We start from the raw sequence: 17,515 nt of genomic DNA, 5'->3' as shown, positions 1-17,515 counted from the left end.
TTACATTAAAATGTTGTTACATGGTATATGAAAAATTGAAATGGATGATACATGTATATGAGACATAATTATATATTGTGCTCATCCATGTTTATATGGTTTATGCATATGTTTGCATGGCTAACTTGTTCGATCTGTATGCATAGGCTTTGGCCAAATTATGGTTGGGATATGCTATGTTAACTTACCTATTATGTGATTACCTATTATGTTACTAAATGGTAAGTTTTGTTTTATGATTATACAAACTTACTAACCTTTTATTCTTACTCAATGTTATTTTATGTGTCTTCTAGTGAATTGGAAGCTCGCTCGGGTTGGAAGCTTGTCGGAGCTATATCACACTATCTATTAGCTTTATCGGCATTTTTGGATGTTTTTATTTTGGTTATAATGGCATGTATAGAAATTTTAGCTAATGTTGGCCATGTGTTTTGGTTGTTGAAATGGTCATTTGGTTTGGCTTGTGTTATGGCATTTTGGTGATGATATGAACTTAGTTTTGGCATGTAACTATTGATCTTAATATGGTTGATGTTTAGCTTGTTTTTTTTGAATGTTGGAAGATGGAATGAAAGCCTAAATATGCATATTGTATATGTGCCTTATGATATGTTGAATATGTGGTGAATTGGTACCTTATTATGTAAGATTTATGCAGTTATTTGACACTAGTTATAGAATGGAATTTTGGTGCCAAATGGTTTATGTTTTTGGTAAGTGAATTCAATGGTATGTATTGATACAACTTAGTTTGAAGTTAATTGATTATTTTGGCCAAATTGAGTACATGGTTATAGATGTTTTTAATGTTGTCATTTGAGGTGCCTTTGGCATATTGGTTGTGTGTTATTATACCATGTCTGTATAGCTTGATTATGTATGAATTAGATGCCTTTTGATGGCTTGTTTATTGGTGCAAAAGTGGTTGTAGGTACTTGTGGTTATATATGAGAAAAATGGCTTGTAAAATGGCCTAATTTTGTTCACACGAGTAGAGACATGAGCGTGTGTCTCAGCCATGTGTGACATACGACAAGGTGACTCGGTCGTGTGTCCCTTGTAGCTTTCAGAGGGTTCCAAGTTAGGCTGTTACACGGCTTAACGCACGGCCTGGCACATGGGTGTATGGCTTGGTCGTGTGATCCAAGTCAGTGAGTTACACGAGTACGAACACGGGCTGAGACACATTCGTGTGTCCCTACTTCGAATTCCCACACAGGTTGGCCACACAGCTGTGTGACCCTTACAGTGTTGAAAATTTTCACTATTTTTTGAAAATTTTTTTAAGTTTTTGATTTTGTTTTTAATGTGTTTTTAAGGCCTTAAGGGCTCGTATAATGGACAATATGTATGATTTTGATTGGCTTTAATATGATTATGGATATGATTTTAAATGTTTGAAATTTATGTTCGTTTGATTTGAAAACTCCAGAAACACATTGTAACCCTATTTTGGCGATGGATACGGGTTAAAGGTGTTATAGGAAGAGATAAAGTATGGCATTGAATTTGACATTTACCAGGTCCTCAAAAGGTACGAGTCTTCCTTTGGCTTGCATCTGTTAATAAGGCACTTACTAATGATGTAAGAGTTAGGTGACATCTTACCTCGGATGGAAGTTGTAAGGTGTGTGGGCGATCGATATAAACCATTAATTAGGTACTGAGACTTTGTTTCCTAGCTGTAGCGACATAGTTGGCAGTGATCAAACGGAATAAATAACAGGAGTTTTTTAACATTAGTTTGGAGGAGTGGTTTAGGATTAACCTATCAGATCTAGAGTATTCCGCTTGTAATGTTAATGATTGGACAACTATATTTGGTGCTATTTGTTGGCACTTATAGATTGGAAGGAAAAATTCGGTGTTTAATGTAGATTTCATTGAGGGGATTAGCGTTTTCGAGAAAGTTACAGAATGAGGGATGAGTATTTTCATCTCAATAAGGAGTTGGTGAGATCGATTGGGCAGAGACAAACCAAATCTTATAAATTGATTAGATGGAATCCAGCTAAGGATGGATGGCATAAGATGAACATTGATGGTGTTGTGTTCACAATGACTGGGAACCCTTCAGCCAAGGGAGTAATTTAGATAAGCATTGTAAGTGGATTTTTGGTTTTTCTAAATATATTGGTTGTTTCTTTACTCTTAATGTCGAGCTTTGGGGAATGTTAGAGGGTCTTCAATTAGCTTAGAGCCTAGACCTTCAACAAGTTATGCTAGAGATGGATAGAATGGCAGCTATACAATTGATTCAAGCAGAGACAACGGAGGTCCACCACTCAGCTGTGTTACGAGCAATTAAAGATCTCATTCATCGCTTCTGGACGATTTAGGTTACACATATGTTTCTAGAGGGTAATCAAGTTGTTATGGTATGACCACAATGTCATTTTTAAGGCATCAGGCAGGATTGTTTATCTGCAACCGCCGAATGAAATCCATCAAAGGCTACATAATGATTGGTCAGAAGTAATTTGGCTTAAACAAGGCTAGTCATAGTTTTTTCTTCTTGTACAAAAAAAATTAATACAATATATTAACGACATATTTTGTTCCGGATAAACCTGGTTTAAACAACGAACAAGTAAAATAGCGAAGAAATTGAAAAGATCAAACACAAATATTTTACGTGGAGAAACCCCTTTAAAGAGGATAAAAAACCACAGAAAGCATAATTTCACTAAAATGGTAAAAACGAAGAGTACAAAAGATGGAGATAAACCTAAAATCCAAAACCCAAAATAAGAACCCTTAAAACGTAAACACTAAATTCTCTGAAAGCTTGTAAAATCTATTGCCTAAATGTGTAGTGGGTTATTTTTCTAATATGGAAAAAGGGCCTATTTATAGGCTAAATTTATAGGTCAAATAATATTAAAATAACCTATACTTATCAGAGTTTAAGTGAGAAACTTAAAAAAAAAAGTTTAACTAAAAGAAGAAAAGTTGAAAAATATGAGGCATAACTCTACAAATCTCCACCTTGACTCGTATTTTCACAATGTCTTCTTTCCTAAAGCCCACCATGGGGTTATCTCGACCTACGCAGGATACTAATTGAGTTGAAGCTGTGCTTAGAAGCCGAAAGTCTTTTAGTCTTCGACTTGTGCACTGCCAAATCAAAATTGATGCCAGTCTGATTTACACGAATGCGGTGCCTTATCTTTTCAAAACCTGCATCCATAAGGGGATATCTTTTATACGAAATTGTCATACTCTTTTCCCCTTATGACTAAGTTGTCTTTGCTTCAAAAAAGTCGTCTTCAACTCCTTAGTAGACAAGAGAAATCCTATTTCACCTGTCACCGTTAATCCTTTCAGAACATAAGGACTGCCAATCTTCTCACCTTTCATCAAAATGAGAGCCCCATGGGATAACTTAATACCACTTGACTCGATGTTAATTCTACAACCCTTCGAGTCCAAAATTCTCAAGGAGGTCAAATTTTTCTTTAAGTCAAGCACATGTTTGACATCTGACAATGTCATAATTGTCTTGTCATGCATCCTGATCTAAACGGTACCAATACTGGTTACCTTACTGAGTGAATCATTCCCCATGCATATATCTCTTCCTTGAATAGAACTATATGTGGAGAACCAGTCCCTATTGGGACACCTATGGAAAGAACACCCCAAATCCAGGATCCATTCAGACGTAAGCTCGGAGTTTTCAGTTGTTGACACCAATAAGAAATCATCACCCTTTTTATTGGCCAAATTAGCTCTAGCTAAATCTTCATCTTTTGATGGGGATAAACCTAATTTAAGCAATGAACAAGTAAAATAACAATAAAATTGAAATGATCGAACATAAATATTTTACGTGGAAAACCCCCTCCAAAGAGGATAAAAGACCACAAGCAATTATAATTTCACTAAAATGCTATAAACGAATAGTACAAAAGATGGAGATAAAAACTCATTTATTTGTTAACTCTCCTTTAAAAAGTTCACATATTTGGGCATCTGGAGAGAGTTTCAAAAAAAGGTAAGTTAATATGAAATTTTTTAAAAAAAACTCAAGAAATTTATCATATTGTTCTTTTATGTAGTCTTGCTTTAATGCTGGTGGATATAGAATTCATGGTTTGTATTCTCTAAACACCGACTTACGCTCTTTCTTGCTTTCTTCAACCCCATCATTTTTCCCAACAACTTCTAGATTCAATTTCTTTTCAAGCTCGACTAACCTTTCCATGCTTTGAATAGTGATTGCGTGGACTTGCTCCTTCGGGTTAGTTTTAGTGTTACTAGGTAAGCTACCTTACTGTCTCTCCGAAACTAGTTTAATAAGTTGCCCAATTTGATTTTAAAGACCATGAATCGATGCTTGATGATTTTTCGAAGCTATCTTAGTGTTCTAAAATCTAGTTTCGGATAGCGAAATAAATTTAGCTAACATCTCCTCAAGGTTCGGTTTCTTTTCCTATTGATAAGGTTGCTGAAAACCCCAAGGGGTTGTGACCTTTGATTACCTTGGCCATCCCAAGAGAAATTTGGATGATTCCTCCATCCTAGATTATAATTATTGCTATATAAGTTATTTTGAAGTCTAGAATTGTTACCCATAAAGTTGACTTGCTCATGCTCTATGTTAGAACCGAAGGGTAAACATTCTGGATTGATCATCCCCACTCCAGTTGCATCATATTGCATTACCGAATTCATCGTGTTATTGCAACTTAAACCATCAATCTTCTTACTCGGTGCTTCCTCCTGACTTGCCAACATAGCAACTACTTCTATGTTAAATATACCGACTGCTTTAATCAGTTTTGTTCTCATGACTTGCCACTTATAGTTATTCAGTGCCATCTCCTTAATAAACTCTTGAGCTATCTCAAGTGTCTTATTATTCAATGTTCCGCCAGTTGCAGAATCAATTAGTTGCCTAGTCGAGAGATTTAAACCATTGTAAAATGTTTGAACTTGTAACCACAAAGGTAACCCATGATGAGGACACTTTCTCAAAATATCCTTATATCTCTCCCATGCATCATATAATGTCTCCAACTCAATTTGAGAAAAAGAAAAGATTTCATTCCTCAACTTAGTTGTTTTAGTTAGTGGGAAGTACTTCAATAGAAACTTCTCAGTCATTTGATCCTAAGTCATGATAGATACTCGTGGAAGTGAATTCAACTACTGTTTTGTGTTGCTCCTCAAAGAGAATGGAAACAACCTTAATCGTATGACATCATCAGTAATGCCATTAATCTTGAATGTGTTGCAAATCTCTAAAAAGTTAGCCAAGTAAGCATTTGGTTCTTTATCTTGTAACCCATCAAACTGGACATATTACTGTACCATATGAATTGTGTTTGGCTTAAGCTAAATATTGTTTGCAGCAATAGCCAATCTGACGATATTTGATTCAACCCTAATAAGAGTAGGTTGAGCATAATCATACATAGTCAGAGGAACAGGATGTGCAAGAGGCTACTGATTATTTTGATTATCATCCATCTCTATAGTAAGATCCTGAGATCCTTTTCCTCTTGATTGTCTATTAAATTTTGTTGACTTTTCTTTGCTTCTCTAACCTCTCTATGATTTCTGCGAGTAGTCTTTTCAATTTTACTATTAAAAGTTAACAGTTCTAACGGGTTTTCTCTAGTCATAAACTAAAAGAACTTGTCAGAATAAAAAAAATTAAGATGTAAAAATTAAATTAAAAATATTAAAATACAAATAAAAACTATCTAAATTAATAAAAATAAAGTTTTTCCTAATATTTTAGTCCGCGACAATGACGCAAAAAACTTGATGTCCACGAAACCAACTAAAAATCCAACTAAGGCAAGTGCACCTATCAATTAATAGTATAGTTATGATGAGCAAATATATTGTTCCCACAAAGGCTAAATGTAACACCCCTAACCCATATCCATTGTCAAAATAAGGTTACGAGGCATTACCGATTATCCACAACATAAATCATAGATTTGTGTAATCATAATCAAAACCCATTCATATGAATCACATTGTCCCTTATAAGGTCCTACGATACCTTAAAACATACTTAGAAGTGGTTTGGGACTAAACCGAAAAATTTGCAAACTTTGGAAAAATTAGAAAGTTTTCAAAGATTTAAGGGTCACACACCCGTCTGAAGAGGTCGTGTGCCTCACACGGCTATTAGGTATGCCTGTGACACAGGTTGTGTGAAAATAAGGCATACATACTGACTTGCACCACTCGGTTGAGGACATGCCCGTGTGCCATGGCCGTGGAAAAATAGGGAGGTTATTGAGTTGGGTCACATAGCTGACCACACACCCATGTGCCAGCCCGTTTGCCACACACAGCAATAGACACGCCCGTGTGTCTAGACCGTGTCAAAACTATAAGGTATACTAACTTTAATTCGAAGGGTACCCTAGGGGACACATGACCGTGTACCATGACCGTGTGTCACACACGGCTGAGACACATGCCCATGTCTCTGCTCGTATGGACAAAAATAGGCTATTTGCAAAGCCAATTTGCCACCCTTTTCTCATGCACACCTAACAACTAAAATGATACCATTTCAATACATTTACAGGCAGCCAAAGACATGTTATTTCACACACATTTCAAGCTATTTATAACCATACAATTCACTACTCAAATCCATATGCCAAAAGCATCAAGTTTACATAACTTCTAAATGCATTTCATCATCATTTTGTCATCTATTTCTTACGTCATAACATACCAATTCATCATCTCAAAGTCAAGACACAACATGTCATTCTTCAAGCATTATTACTCCAAATTACAAACAACCAAAGAACAACCATGTAACTATACGAAACAAGACAACGTTTACAAGCCAAATATCATGGCTAAAATCACAACTCAAAACATATCATTAACTTACTAGCCTATACATGCCATATACCATAATTACAAGCATCCAAAAATACCAACAAGTAGTCGATAGTGTGATGATGGTTCCCGATGATCCGTGATGCCTAAGCTAGCTTCAATAATTTATAAAACACAAACAAATAACATACAGTAAGCTTCATAGCTTAGTAAGTTCGTACTAAATAAACTCGACAGTTTATAATATTCAAATCATCAATTAATAATCACTTAATAAGTCTTATATCATTACTCAATTCAAACCCATGACCATTTACCATATATATACAAATCCATCAAGCTTCATACACTTAGTATCAACTACCACATAGGTATCGTACGTACCTATACTCTCCTGTATTTATTTATTACATTTTCACCTCTTTGCTCAATACATTAATCCATCCGGAAGTCTTTCAATACTCAAGGAACTCGCACACTTAGTGCCAAAATGATTAGTCGAAGCTATAATGATATTGCATACTTAGTGCGATCACATTAAACCGTAGTTATCTCAGTATCGCACACTTAATGCCACATATAGCCGAAGCTATTCTAATTTGGACACTAAGTGCTATTTATAACCGAAGCTATCTCGAAACGCACACTAAGTGCCATACATAATCGATTCGTCTTTGTACACAAGATCATCTCATTTATATAATTTATACAATATTAAAGCATAAACAACATAATTGTAACAATGTCTATCATGTACAAACCTACCTCGGACGTAAAAACGGCGAAACTAGTCAATTACTCGAGTACTTTATTCTTGCCTCAATCTAAATCCGGGTTCCTCTTTTCTTGATCTATATTATAACAAATTCAACTCATTTAATCACATAATCTTTCAATTTAATCCACAAGACACATTTGGGCATTTTTACATATTAGTCCCTAGACTTTCACATTTAATCAATTTAGTCTCTATTTCTCAAATGCATTAAATTCACACAATTTATTTTAATTTCATACTAGTCGAATTCTCTATAGGTCCCTAGTAGCCCATATTTTTCATTTATTTCACAATTTAACCCCTCAGTTTATACTTTTCTCAAATTACTTCCCAATTGACATTTTTGTCAAAAATCACTTTACAAAACATGTATATCAAACACCAAGCTTGCATAATTCATCATCAGACATCATAAAAATCATAGATTCATCAATGAAAGTTTCCAATTAAGCAACAACATTTTCTTTTCCCAGATGATAGTCAGTCACTAATTCGTAATCTTTTAGCAATTCTAGCCATCTCTGTAACACCCCTTACCCGTACCCGACGCTGGGATAAGGTACGAGGTGTTACCGGACAAACATACAAACATTAAACTAAAATACGGGCCATAAAATTTCATTCATATTTCAAAGCGTTCATTCACTTGCACATAGTCCCTTATTTGAGTTTACGGAGCCCAAAACATACTTTAGAAAGGGTTCGGGACTAAACCGAGAACTTACGAAAATCTTGGAAATTTCATGCTTTAAGGCTCCACACGCCAGTGTCCCAAAGTCGTGTTCCATACACGACTGAGACACATGGTCGTGTCTCTGCCTGTGTGGAATATACCTAGGCTATTTTCCAAGCTTTGGTCAACCTTGATCTCTTACACACTTATACAAAATCAAAAGCATATAACATGGTATTCATTTAATGATTAAACATCCTCAATTAAACCACAAACATAGCATTTGTATGTCATCATACATGTGTCTCTCATACTCATTTTACCTTGTTTATTATAGTACCACTTATACATTTATACCAAGATTATCATCTTATCAAATATCTTCAGCTTAATCATCAAGCATTCATATTTAAAGCTAGATCATATCTTTATAAAATACCATAATTCAAATGCGCAGAATAACATGTTTGCCTGAAACATTTCAATTCAATTCCATACCCAACAAGCATTACATTGAGACTAGTCATATATATATACATGTCATGATACATAACATTCTCTTTCTGTTTTCTTATAAACACATATCATTTATTTCATTATATCAATATTTTATATACCATAGTTTCCATGTATTCCACATATATTTATTTTTCCTCGTCCTCCTCACCATTCCACATCCTTAATGTATATAGCATTCTTGTAAGTACGATTTCACAATTTACTAATAAATTCTCACATCAAATTGTCCACACGAGTCATAGTCACTTAATTATTTATAATTCGAGCTACAGAGCTCCAAATTAAGATCCGTAAATTTATGATGAAACTAGACTCATATATCTTTCCACCATAAAATTTTCATAATTTTTTGTTTAGCCAATTAGTACATTTTATTCATTAAAGTTTCCCTTGTTTCACTTTCTGACAGTTCTGACCTCTCTTCACTAAAAATTATTTATATCACAGTACAGAACTCGGATAATGTTCTTGTTGATTTATCTTGAAAATAGACTCATTAGGGATTTTAAAAATATAAGTTTGAGCTTCTAATTATTTTTCTCCAAATTTTTGTGATTTTCCAAAGTCAGAACATGGGATCACGTAATCATTCTGAACCAGTCTCACAAAAACATAAATATCTCAAAATATAGAACTCCTCTGCTTGCTTTGTTTCTTTTATATGAAAAAAGACTCATTAAGCTTTAATTTGATATCTCATTCAGTCTCTGATTAAATTTATAATATTTTTGGTGATTTTTCAAAGTCACATCACTACTACTGTCCAAAACAGTTTTATTGCTAATTCACTCTTTCACACTTTCTTTGTATTAACCTCATTTTAACATACATATCACAAATCATTTTCACCGCATTTCATACATCACAAGTATAGGCCCATGATCACAAGGTCACCATAAAATCATTCTCATGTATAACTTACTTGTTTATAACCTTACCACATCCTGGTCACTTAATGAACACATCATTCACATAACCAAGTTCCTGTACTTATTCATCACAAAACTCACAAAGCAATACATAGAGAGTCTCCCGTTGAACACTTCGGATCAATCCTCGATACTTGGTGGTTTCAGCACATAGCTCCACCCATCATATAGTTCGGCTCTCTTGTACACATGGTGAACACTTAGTACCACCCATGTGACCTAGCCAGTTTATCTCGTAGCTCTCTTGTCTACATGGTGTCCTTCACCTGGAATCACGCATGCGACCTAGCTACATATATCTCGTAGCTCTCTTGTCTACATGGTGTACACATAGTATCACCCACGCGACCTAGCTACATCATAATGTCTCGTAGCTCTCTTGTACACATGATGTGCACTCAACACCATACATGTGACCTAGCTACATACCATCTGTATCATCCAATCTTTCCGAAGGTTCAACCGGGATTTCTCTCTCTTTTCCAACAATTTCACCAATCAAGTAATTATCCACAAAAATATTTCCAATATTATTATAAAATATCATAATACAAGTAATAGTGATGTATTACTTACATATAAACTTACATCTCATTTAATATCAAGGCAATAACATTAAATTACACATTGCCTTATTAAAAATCATATGAACTTACAATTTCTCATAATATCCGTAATCATAGAAATCACATTTATGTATGATAATTCAATGCACTTCATGTACCATAGACATATTTTTAAGTCAATTCATAAACTGGGCACCATAAACATTTAATTTAACATAATTCAATTAATTCACTAAATTTAAATTTCAAATATAAATTACAGCATTATTGCTGTATTATTATCATACCAACTTACATACTTTCAACACCTCGGAAATCATAGTAAATATATCAAATTTACATTGAAAAATGCATAAATTAATGCTTATTATACATATGAACTTACCTCGATACTAAAACGGCCATTTTACCAACTTTCCCAATTTTCGATTTTTCTCTCATTCTAGGTTCAAATCTCATTTTCCGGGATCTAAAACATCATATTTTACTTATTTAATTAATGTACTATTCAAAACAGTCCTTAACTCAAACTTTGGAAAAATTACAATTTTGCCCCTAAACTTTTGCATATTACACTTTTTTCCCCTAGGCTCGGGAATTAAACTTCATCCCTTATTCTTATGTTTTATGACATGCTGATCATTTTTCCCTTCCATGGCAACATCAAATTCTTACTCTAACATATACTTATGACTATTAGGTATTTTTACCGATTAAGCCTTTTTGCTCGTTTTCACTTAAAACCGAGTAGCAGAAGTTGTATAACATAATTTAAAACCTCATATTGTATCATAAAACACCAGAATAAACAAATTTCACCTATGGGTATTTTTTCAAATATGAACCCTAGGTTGAATTATTGCTAGCATAAGCTAAATCAAGTTACCGGGACTCCAAAAATGTAAAGAACTTGAAAAACGGGGTTAGAACGGACTTACTATTGAGCTTGGAAAGCTTGAAAACCCTATCCATGGAGTCTCCCTTGGTATACACATCCATGGTGAAGAAAATGAGCAAAATTGGCTTTTAATTTTGTATTTTAATTCATTTTACCCCTAAATGACCAAAATGCCCTTACTACTAAACTTTTCAAAAATTCCATCCATGTCCAATTTTTGTCCATAACTTAGAAATTGGTCAAATTTCTATTTAAGACCTCCTAATTAATATTTCAAAGCAATTTCATACTAGAAACTTCTAGAATGCAAGTTTTGCAACTTATTCAATTTAGTCCCTAACTTCAAATTAAGCACTTTATGCATAGAATTTCTTCACGAAATTTTCACATAATCATGCAATCATATCATAGACCTCAAAATAATCATAAAATAATTATTTATATCTCGGATTTTGTGGTCCCGAAACCTCTGTTCCAACTAGACCTAATTTTGGGCTATTACAATCTCCGCTATCGCAAATTCAAATCTTTTTGAGTAATCAGATATTTTAAACTTTTGTGATCTAAATAACCATGACATTTTTCACCGAACAAATAATGACACCAAATCTTCAATGCGAACACAATAGCTGCTAATTCTAAATTATGGTCGAGTAATTCCTTTCATGCGGCTTCAACTGTCTTGAGGTATAAGCTATGATTTTGCCTTCCTGCATCAAAACACAACCCAGGCCATTCAACGATGCATCACTATAGATCACAAATTCTTTACCTGATTCTGGTTGTACTAACACTAGAGCTTCAGTCAAAAGAGCTATCAACTGATCAAAACTTTTCTGACATTTCTCAGACCATTTAAACTTGACATCTTTCTGAAGCAATCTTGTCAACGGAGTCGCAATAATTGAAAAAACTTTCACAAAACATCTATAATAACAGGCCAATCCCAGAAAACTGCAGACTCTAGATACATTTCTCAGATGCTTCCAATCCATTATTGCAGAAATCTTGTTTGGATCAACTCGAATACTCGATACTGACACAATATGCCCCAGAAAACCAACCTTACAGAACCAGAATTCACATTTACTGAACTTTGCATACAACTGCTTATCCCGAAGTGTTTTCAATACAATTCTTAAATGCTCGGCATGCTCAGTTTCATAACTCGAATAAATCAATATTTCATCTATAAACACAACAACAAATCGATCTAGGTACGGTCTGAAAATTTGGTTCATCAAGTCCATAAAGATAACAGGTGCATTCGTTAATCCAAAAGGCATAACTAGAAATTCATAATGTCCGTACCTCGTGCTAAAAGTAGTCTTTGGCACATCAGAGTCTCTAACCCGCAACTGATAATAGCCCGATCTCAAATCTATTTTTGAAATCATTAGACCCCTTTTTAATTGGTCAAACACATCGTCAATTCGCAGTAGAGGATATTTGTTCTTGATCGTCACTTTGTTAAGCTGTCTGTAGTCTATACATATTCTCATTGTACCATCTTTCTTTTTCACAAACAACATAGGAGCACCCTAAGGCTAGAAACTTGGTCCTGCAAAACCTTTATCAATTAACTCTTGCAACTGAGTTTTTAATTCTTTTAACTCTGTTGATGCCATTCTGTATGGAGCTATTGATATCGGCGTTGTACCCGGCATTAACTTAATACCAAATTCAACCTCCCGAATCGATGGTAATCCCGGTACCTCTTTAAGAAACACATTTGGATACTCACACACAACTGGCACTGATTCAATCTTCTTTTCAGTCACTTTCATATCAAGTACATAAGCTAAGTAAGTTTCACAACCCTTTCTCACATATTTCTGAACTAACATAGATGAAATCACTGCTGGCAAGCCATTCAGATCATCTGACTCAATCTGGATAATTTCATTATTCTAACATCTCAAATCAATTATCTTTCGTTTGCAATTCACAACAGCATCATGCAACGTTAGCCAATCCATACCCAGAATTATATCAAATTCATCAAATGCGAATAACATTAGATCAGTCAGAAAACAACAATCCTAGATCATCAATGGATAAATCTTGCACTATTTATCAACCAACACACACTTGCATAAGGGGTTTGAAACTTTAATTACAAATTTAGTGGACTCTACAGGCAAAGTCTTACTGGATACTAAATTTACACATACATAAGAATGAGTTGATCCAAGATCTATCAATGCAATGACTTTAGTATCATAGAGAGTAAAAGTACCAGTAATAACATCTAGAGATAATGCTTCTTCGCGAGTGCGAATAGTGTAGACTCGTGCAGGTGCTCTAGCATCAAATCTTGCAGCAATGTCTGTTGTAGCACCTCTATCACCACTCACATTTCCTGTGTTTCTAGGTGGTTTACCTTAAACTGCAGTGTTACTCAGCCTCGGGTTCTGAGCATTATCTTTTTCAGCTAACTCTGGGCAATCTTTAATAAAGTGATCTTGTGAACCACAACTGTAACAAGTTCTATTGTTATTTTTCACCCAACAATTTCCAAAATTCCATCTTCCACACTGTTGAAACTTGGGTTTAATATCTTTTACATTATCAATACTCAATACCGATGTGGCTTGAGCTTTAGGATTGGTGTATTGCTTTCTAAAGCTGTCGATCGGTTAAAATAGTCTCTAGATTTCTTCGACATGGAATGATAAGATTTACTCATCGATCTCTTCCTCGAATCTCTTGCCTCTAATTCAGCCTTTCTCTTTTCTATGCTGAGATCCTCAGCTTTACAAGCCCTCTCAACCAGTACTACAAATTCCTTCTATTCAAGTATCCCGACTAATAACTTTATATCTTCATTCAACCTGTTAACAAATCATTTACACATAGTTTCCTCAGTAGATACATACTCTCGAGCGTATTTTCTTAGACGTACAAATTCTTTTTGTACTAGTTCACAGTCATTCCGCCTTGTTTCAATTCTAGAAACTATTTATGTTTCTGATCAAGAAATCACTGGTTTATGTACTTCTTTCGAAACTCAGATTGGAAGAACTCCCAGGTAACTCTTTCTCTAGGAATCACCAATGTCAATGTTTTCCACCAATGATATGCATTATATCTAAGAAAAGATACCACACATTTAATACATTCTTCAGGAGTACAAGATAATTCCTCAAATACTTGAATCGTATTCTCAAGCCAAAACTCTGCTCTCTCAGCATCATCATCAACTGTAGCCCGAAACTCTTCAGCCCTATATTTTAGAATCTTATCAACAGGTCGCTTACTTACTCTAATTGAATCTATCACCTCTGGCACAACTGGGATTTGTTGAGGAATAGGTGAGGGTAGAGGTTGTTGAGCAGCCGAATTCATTCGAACGAACTCTGTGAACCACTCACTCATCATTTGGGGGAAGTCTTCCTTAGCCTCTCCCCCTTGGCTACTTGACATAGGCCTTGAATTTGCCGGCACTGCCCCTTGAGCGGGAGCAGGCATATTACTTTCAACATCGTCATCTATTTCTCATTCGAGATCCATTTGCTATATAAAAAAAGCATTTTAACTGTTACGAATCATCACACTATCACAGTTTATATATATGGCATGTATAGCTAGACTCTCACATGCTACGTTAGTCCTATAATTGGCTAAATTGTAGCTCTGATACTAATTAAATGTAACACCCCTAACACATATCCGTCGTCGAAATAAGGTTACAAGACATTACCAATTATCCACAACATAAATCATACATTTGTGCAATCATAATCAAAATCCATTCATATGAATCACATTGTCCCTTATAAGGTCCTACAAGACCTTAAAACATGCTTAGAAGTGGTTCGGGATTAAACTGAAAACATTTGCAAACTTTGGAAAACTTAGAAAATTTTTAAAGATTTAAGGGTCACACGCCCGTGTGAAGAGGCCGTGTGCCTCACACGGCTATTAGACATGCCCGTGTCATAGGCCGTGTGAAAATAGGGCATACATACTAACCTACACCACACAGTCGAGGACACGCTCGTGTGCTATCAAACTGGACATATTGCTATACCATATGAATTGTGTTTGGCATAAGCTAAAAATTGTTTGTAGCAATACCCAGTTTGACGATACTTGATTCAACCCCAATCAGAGTAGGTTGAGCATAATCATACATAGTCGGAGGAACAGGATGTGCAAGAGGCTACTGATTATTTTGATTATCATCCATCTCTATAGTGAGATCTTTTTCCTCTTGATTGTCTATTAAATTTTGTTGACCTTGCTTTGCTTCTCTAACCTCTCTATGATTTCTGTGAGCAGTCGTTTCAATCTCACTGTTAAAAATTAACGGTTCTAACGGGTTTCCTCTAGTCATAAACTAAAAGAACTTGTCAGAATCAAACAAATGAAAAAATTTAGGATGTAAAAATTAAACTAAAAAATTAAAATACAAATAAAAACTATCTAAATCAATAAAAATAAAGCTTTCCTAATATTTTAGTCCTCGACAACGACGCCAAAAACCTTATGTCCATAAAACCAACTAAAAATCCAACTAAGGAAAGTGCACCTATCAATTAATAGTATATTTACGATGAGCAAAGATATCATTCCCACGAAGGCTAAATGTAACACCCCTAACCCATATCCGTCGCCGGAATAAGGTTACAAGGCATTACCGATTATCCACAATATAAATCATACATTTGTGCAATCATAATCAAAATCCATTCATATGAATCACATTGTCCTTTATAAGGTCCTACGAGATCTTAAAACTTGCTTAGAAGTGGTTTGGGACTAAACTGAAAACATTTGCAAACTTTGGAAAGTTTAGAAAACTTTCAAAAATTTAAGGGTCACACATCCGTGAACATGTCATGTGCCTCACATGGCTATTAGACACTCCTGTGTCACAAGCCATGTGAAAACAGGGCATACATACTGACTTGCACCACACGGTCAAGGACACGCCCATATGCCATGGCCATGGAAAAACTAGGGAGGTTACTGACTTGGGTCACACAGCTAACCACATGACCATGTGACAGCTCGTGTGCCACACACGGCCAATAGACACGCCTGTCTGTCTAGACCATTTCAAAACTATAAAGTATACTGACTTTAATTCGAAGGGTACACCAGGGGACACACGGTTGTGTAACATGATCGTGTGTCGCACACGGCTGAGACAAACTCCCGTGACTCTGCCTGTGTGGACAAATATAGGCTATTTGCAAAGCCAATTTTCCAACCGTTTCTCATGCACACCTAAAAACTAAAATGATACCATTTCAATACATTTAAGGCAGCCAAAGACATGTTATTTCACACACATTTCAAGCCATTTATAACCATACAACTCACTACTCAAATCCATATGCCAAAAGCATCAAGTTTACATAATTTCTAAATGCATTTCATCATCATTTTGTCATCTATTTCTTGCATCATAACATACCATTTCATCATCTCAAAGTTAAGACACAACATATCATTCTTCAAGCTTTATTACTCCAAATTACAAACAACCAAAGAACAACCATGTAACTATACGAAACAGGCCAACATTTACAAGCCAAATCTCATGGCTAAAATCACAACTCAAAACATATCATTAACTCACTAGCATTCAAAAATACCAACAAGTAGTTGATAGTTTGATGATGGTTCCCGATGGTTCCCGATGATCCCCGATGTCTGAGCTAGCTTCAATAATCTATAAAACATAAATAAATAACACATAGTAAGCTTCATAGCTTAGTAAGTTCGTACTAAATAAACTCGATAGTTCATAATATTCAAATCATCAATTAATAATCACTTAATAAGTCTCATATCATTACTCAATTCTAACCCATGGCCATTTATCATATATATACAAATCCATCAAGCTTCATACACTTAGTATCAACTACCACATAGGTATCATACGTACCTGTACTCTCCTGTATTTATTTATTACATTTTCACCTCTTTGCCCAATACATTAATCCATTTAGAAATCTTTCAATACTCAAGGAACTGGCACACTTAGTGCCAAAATGATTATCAAAGCTACAATGATATCGCACACTTAGTGCCATCACATTAAATCGAAGTTATCTCAGTATCGCACACTTAGTGCCACATATAGTCAAAGCTATTCTAATTTACACACTAAATGCTATTTATAGCCGAAGCTATCTCGCAATGCACACTAAGTGACAAACATAATTGATTCGTCTTTATACACAACCATTGTCTCATTTATATAATTTATACAATATTAAAGCATTAAAAGAATAATTGTAACAATGTCTATCATGTACAAACTTACCTCAGACGTAAAAACGACGAAACTAGTCAATTAGTCGAGTACTT

The 17,515-nt window shown here is 34.9% G+C and overlaps 1 non-coding gene across 1 annotated transcript; it reads left to right on the top strand.

Moving 5' to 3' along the window:
• The first annotated feature begins 4,957 nt into the window (after positions 1–4,957).
• LOC121207662 (small nucleolar RNA R71) lies at positions 4,958–5,064 on the top strand. The gene has a single exon (XR_005902785.1). It is a non-coding gene; the product is annotated as a small nucleolar RNA R71 (small nucleolar RNA).
• The last annotated feature ends 12,451 nt before the right edge of the window (positions 5,065–17,515 follow it).

This window comes from Gossypium hirsutum, chromosome A01 (genome assembly GCF_007990345.1).
Source record: "Gossypium hirsutum isolate 1008001.06 chromosome A01, Gossypium_hirsutum_v2.1, whole genome shotgun sequence".
NCBI classification, from domain to species: domain Eukaryota; kingdom Viridiplantae; phylum Streptophyta; class Magnoliopsida; order Malvales; family Malvaceae; genus Gossypium; species Gossypium hirsutum.
Note: the sequence above shows the minus strand (reverse complement) of the source record. Positions and strands in the feature narration are given on the sequence as shown.